We start from the raw sequence: 6,000 nt of genomic DNA, 5'->3' as shown, positions 1-6,000 counted from the left end.
AAGAGACTCTGTGACTCTTCTCCTCACACCGACACAGCATACTCTACATCCTTGGGACACTTCCCCTTTCTGTGGGTGGCAGCTCCGATAGTCCGGGAGGGTCACTACACCACTCCGGCCCACCGTGATATCATCCCCAGGGACCCTGTAGCATCCCGGGAGGTCACTGACCACAGGGGAACAAGGTACAACCGGCCTTCTAAACTAAAAGCAGGTGTGCCATCATAACTGTGTGCCCAACCGGCACTGGCGTCACCACATAACATCACCGGGTCCGGTTGTATCTCGGCCAACCACCACAGAAGTGGCATCACACCTCACCACCTAGCAAGTACCACCACCACACAGCTCCCAGCTACAACTCCCCACTACACCACCATACATGCAAATACACCTCTTCCTGCAGAACATACAGCAGCTGATAAGTACTTGAATTTAGACGTAAATTACAAATCTCTGGAACTTTCTGCCACCAGTTCATTTGAAAAAAAATAAATATTTTTTGTGAACTACCCCTTTAAGCTTTGCTTTGTGGCCTCTAAATCCGGTACAATAGATACCAGCGCCGCCCCACTGTGCTGAAGGCTCTGCAGAGTACCCACAATGCACCACCACCTACCCAAACCGCACTACATCCTGTTACAGCCAGTCACACATCTGTCTGCTGATCACTGAGCAAACACCAGGGATCTGCGCAGAGAAGCCTCATGATGTAGCTGAGCTGAGTGTGATGTCTGCACCCAGTACATAGTGTGCACAGCAGAGTCTCATGATGTAGCTGAGCTGAGTGTGATGTCTGCACCCAGTACATAGTCTGCACAGCAGAGTCTCATGATGTAGCTGAGCTGAGTGTGATGTCTGCACCCAGTACATAGTGTGCACAGCAGAGCAGTCTCATGATGTAGCTGAGCTGAGTGTGATGTCTGCACCCAGTACATAGTGTGCACAGCAGAGTCTCATGATGTAGCTGAGCTGAGTGTGATGTCTGCACCCAGTACATAGTGTGCACAGCAGAGTCTCATGATGTAGCTGAGCTGAGTGTGATGTCTGCACCCAGTACATAGTGTGCACAGCAGAGCAGTCTCATGATGTAGCTGAGCTGAGTGTGATGTCTGCACCCAGTACATAGTGTGCACAGCAGAGCAGAGTCTCATGATGTAGCTGAGCTGAGTGTGATGTCTGCACCCAGTACATAGTGTGCACAGCAGAGCAGAGTCTCATGATGTAGCTGAGCTGAGTGTGATGTCTGCACCCAGTACACAGTGTGCACAGCAGAGCAGTCTCATGATGTAGCTGAGCTGAGTGTGATGTCTGCACCCAGTACATAGTGTGCACAGCAGAGCAGTCTCATGATGTAGCTGAGCTGAGTGTGATGTCTGCACCCAGTACATAGTGTGCACAGCAGAGTCTCATGATGTAGCTGAGCTGAGTGTGATGTCTGCACCCAGTACATAGTGTGCACAGCAGAGCAGTCTCATGATGTAGCTGAGCTGAGTGTGATGTCTGCACCCAGTACATAGTGTGCACAGCAGAGCAGTCTCATGATGTAGCTGAGCTGAGTGTGATGTCTGCACCCAGTACATAGTGTGCACAGCAGAGCAGTCTCATGATGTAGCTGAGCTGAGTGTGATGTCTGCACCCAGTACATAGTGTGCACAGCAGAGCAGTCTCATGATGTAGCTGAGCTGAGTGTGATTTCAACAACGCATGGATATAATGTCAGATGGAGCGATCTGGGATGTCCAGGAGGTAGTGCCATGTCCTCCTCACTGGATGGAGCGGAGAGATGTCCGGGAGGTAGTGTGACTGTGATGTCCTCCTCACTGGATGGAGCGGAGAGATGTCCGGGAGGTAGTGTGACTGCGATGGCCTCCTCACTGGATGGAGCGGAGAGATGTCCGGGAGGTAGTGTGACTGCGATGGCCTCCTCACTGGATGGAGCGGAGAGATGTCCGGGAGGTAGTGTGACTGTGATGTCCTCCTCACTGGATGGAGCGGAGAGATGTCCGGGAGGTAGTGTGACTGCGATGACCTCCTCACTGGATGGAGCGGAGAGATGTCCGGGAGGTAGTGTGACTGCGATGACCTCCTCACTGGATGGAGCGGAGAGATGTCCGGGAGGTAGTGTGACTGCGATGTCCTCCTCACTGGATGGAGCGGAGAGATGTCCGGGAGGTAGTGTGACTGTGATGACCTCCTCACTGGTTGGAGCGGAGAGATGTCCGGGAAGTAGTGTGACTGTGATGACCTCCTCACTGGTTGGAGCGGAGAGATGTCCGGGAGGTAGTGTGACTGTGATGACCTCCTCACTGGTTGGAGCGGAGAGATGTCCGGGAGGTAGTGTGACTGTGATGACCTCCTCACTGGATGGAGCGGAGAGATGTCCGGGAGGTAGTGTGACTGCGATGGCCTCCTCACTGGATGGAGCGGAGAGATGTCTGATGTGGAGTCTGTTAATTACAATGAGAGGAACCTCATATCCCCCAGTAATGGAGGGTGCGGACACTGGAGTCGTGTGTAGCTGCCCATAGAGAAGGCCAGAGGCAAGTTTACACTGCAAGGGCAAAGCCGCCACCGCCGCACCGAGAGATCACACGGAAAAGAAGAAGATGCAGCCAAACGGGCACCAGAGAAAAAAATAAATGTACAGACTAACAGCGAGGATACAAAAAGTGTCCGACAGGCGGGGCCCGCAACAAAGTGTCCAACAGGCGGGGCCAAGAAGAAAGTGTCCGACAGGCGGGGCCCGCAACAAAGTGTCCGACAGGCGGGGCCCAGAAGAAATTGACCGACAGGCGGGGCCCAGAAGAAAGTGTCCGATAGGCGGACCCACGAGGACGTGTCCTATAGGCGGGGCCCAGAAGAAAGTGTCCGACAGGCGGAGCCCAGAAGAACGTGTCCGATGTATGGTGCTAAGCCTATAAGCGGGGCCCAGAAGAAAGTGTGCGACAGACGGGGCCCAGAAGAAAGTGTCCGATAGGCGGACCCACGAGGACGTGTCCTATAGGCGGGGCCCAGAAGAAAGTGTCCGACAGGCGGGGCCCAGAAGAACGTGTCCGATGTATGGTGCTAAGCCTATAAGCGGGGCCCAGAAGAAAGTGTCCGATAGGCGGACCCACGAGGACGTGTCCTATAGGCGGGGCCCAGAAGAAAGTGTCCGACAGGCGGGGCCCAGAAGAACGTGTCCGATGTATGGTGCTAAGCCTATAAGCGGGGCCAAGAAGAAAGTGTCCGACAGGCGGGGCCCAGAAGAAAGTGTCCGACAGGCGGGGCCCAGAAGAAAGTGTCCGACAGGCGGGGCCCAGAAGAAAGTGTCCGATAGGCGGACCCACGAGGACGTGTCCTATAGGCGGGGCCCAGAAGAAAGTGTCCGATAGGCGGGGCCCAGAAGAAAGTGTCCGATAGGCGGGGCCCAGAAGAAAGTGTCCGATAGGCGGGGCCCAGAAGAAAGTGTCCGATGTATGGTGCTAAAAGGAGTCATGTGACCGAAACAGCGCTGCACAAGGCTGGCAGAAAGCAAAACAATGAATTGTCAGTAACCGTTCGGGTTTTCATCTGTGTTTGTTGTCACCACCTGCCGCTGGCATCAAAATAGGGACAAAAACAAACTGATCCCTCTGACTCCGCTTGTTATATATGTGTATATATGTGTATACTGGCAGTGTTATATATGTGTATATGTGTATACTGGCAGTGTTATATATGTGTATATGTGTATACTGGCAGTGTTATATATGTGTATATGTGTATACTGGCAGTGTTATATATGTGTATATGTGTATACTGGCAGTGTTATATATGTGTATATGTGTATACTGGCAGTGTTATATATGTGTATTTGTGTGTACTGGCAGTGTTATATATATATATGTGTATATGTGTATACTGGCAGTGTTATATATGTGTATATGTGTATACTGGCAGTGTTATATATGTGTATTTGTGTGTACTGGCAGTGTTATATATATATATGTGTATATGTGTATACTGGCAGTGTTATATATGTATATATGTGTATACTGGCAGTGTTATATATGTGTATTTGTGTGTACTGGCAGTGTTATATATATATATGTGTATATGTGTATACTGGAAGTGTTATATATGTGTATATGTGTATACTGGCAGTGTTATATATGTGTATATGTGTATACTGGCAGTGTTATATATGTGTATATGTGTATACTGGCAGTGTTATATATGTGTATATGTGTATACTGGCAGTGTCATATATGTGTATACTGGCAGTGTTATATATGTGTATATGTGTGTACTGGCAGAGTTATATATGTGTATATGTGTATACTGGCAGTGTTATATATGTGTATATGTGTATACTAGCAGTGTTATATATGTGTATACTGGCAGTGTTATATATGTGTATATGTGTATACTGGTAGTGTTATATATGTGTATATGTGTATACTGGTAGTGTTATATATGTGTATATGTGTGTATACTGGCAGTGTTATATATGTGTATTTGTGTGTACTGGCAGTGTTATATATATATATATATATATATATATATATATATATATATATATGTGTATATGTGTATACTGGCAGTGTTATATATGTATATATGTGTATACTGGCAGTGTTATATATGTGTATTTGTGTGTACTGGCAGTGTTATATATATATATGTGTATATGTGTATACTGGAAGTGTTATATATGTGTATATGTGTATACTGGCAGTGTTATATATGTGTATATGTGTATACTGGCAGTGTTATATATGTGTATATGTGTATACTGGCAGTGTCATATATGTGTATACTGGCAGTGTTATATATGTGTATATGTGTATACTGGCAGTGTTATATATGTGTATATGTGTATACTGGCAGTGTCATATATGTGTATACTGGCAGTGTTATATATGTGTATATTGGCAGTGTTATATATGTGTATATGTGTATACTGGCAGTGTCATATATGTGTATACTGGCAGTGTTATATATGTGTATATGTGTATACTGGCAGTGTTATATATGTGTATATGTGTATACTGGCAGAGTTATATATGTGTATATGTGTATACTGGCAGTGTTATATATGTGTATATGTGTATACTAGCAGTGTTATATATGTGTATACTGGCAGTGTTATATATGTGTATATGTGTATACTGGTAGTGTTATATATGTGTATATGTGTATACTGGCAGTGTTATATATGTATATATGTGTATACTGGCAGTGTTATATATGTGTATTTGTGTGTACTGGCAGTGTTATATATATATGTGTGTATATGTGTATACTGGAAGTGTTATATATGTGTATATGTGTATACTGGCAGTGTTATATATGTGTATATGTGTATACTGGCAGTGTTATATATGTGTATATGTGTATACTGGCAGTGTCATATATGTGTATACTGCCAGTGTTATATATGTGTATATGTGTATACTGGCAGAGTTATATATGTGTATATGTGTATACTGGCAGTGTTATATATGTGTATACTGGCAGTGTTATATATGTGTATATGTGTATACTGGTAGTGTTATATATGTGTATATGTGTATACTGGTAGTGTTATATATGTGTATATGTGTTTATACTGGCAGTGTTATATATGTGTATATGTGTGTGCTGGCAGTGTTATATATGTGTATACTGGCAGTGTTATATATAAGTGTATATGTGTATACAGGCCGTGTTATATATGTGTATATGTGTATACTGGCAGTGTTATATATGTGTATACTGGCAGTGTTATATATGTGTATATGTGTATACTGGCAGTGTTATATATGTGTATTTGTGTGTACTGGCAGTGTTATATATATATATGTGTATATGTGTATACTGGCAGTGTTATATATGTGTATATGTGTATACTGGCAGTGTTATATATGTGTATATGTGTATACTGGCAGTGTTATATATGTGTATATGTGTATACTGGCAGTGTTATATATGTGTATATGTGTATACTGGCAGTGTTATATATGTGTATATGTGTATACTGGCAGTGTTATATAT

The sequence above is a fragment of the Dendropsophus ebraccatus genome, chromosome 12 (assembly GCF_027789765.1).
Source record: "Dendropsophus ebraccatus isolate aDenEbr1 chromosome 12, aDenEbr1.pat, whole genome shotgun sequence".
NCBI classification, from domain to species: Eukaryota; Metazoa; Chordata; class Amphibia; order Anura; family Hylidae; genus Dendropsophus; species Dendropsophus ebraccatus.
Note: the sequence above shows the minus strand (reverse complement) of the source record.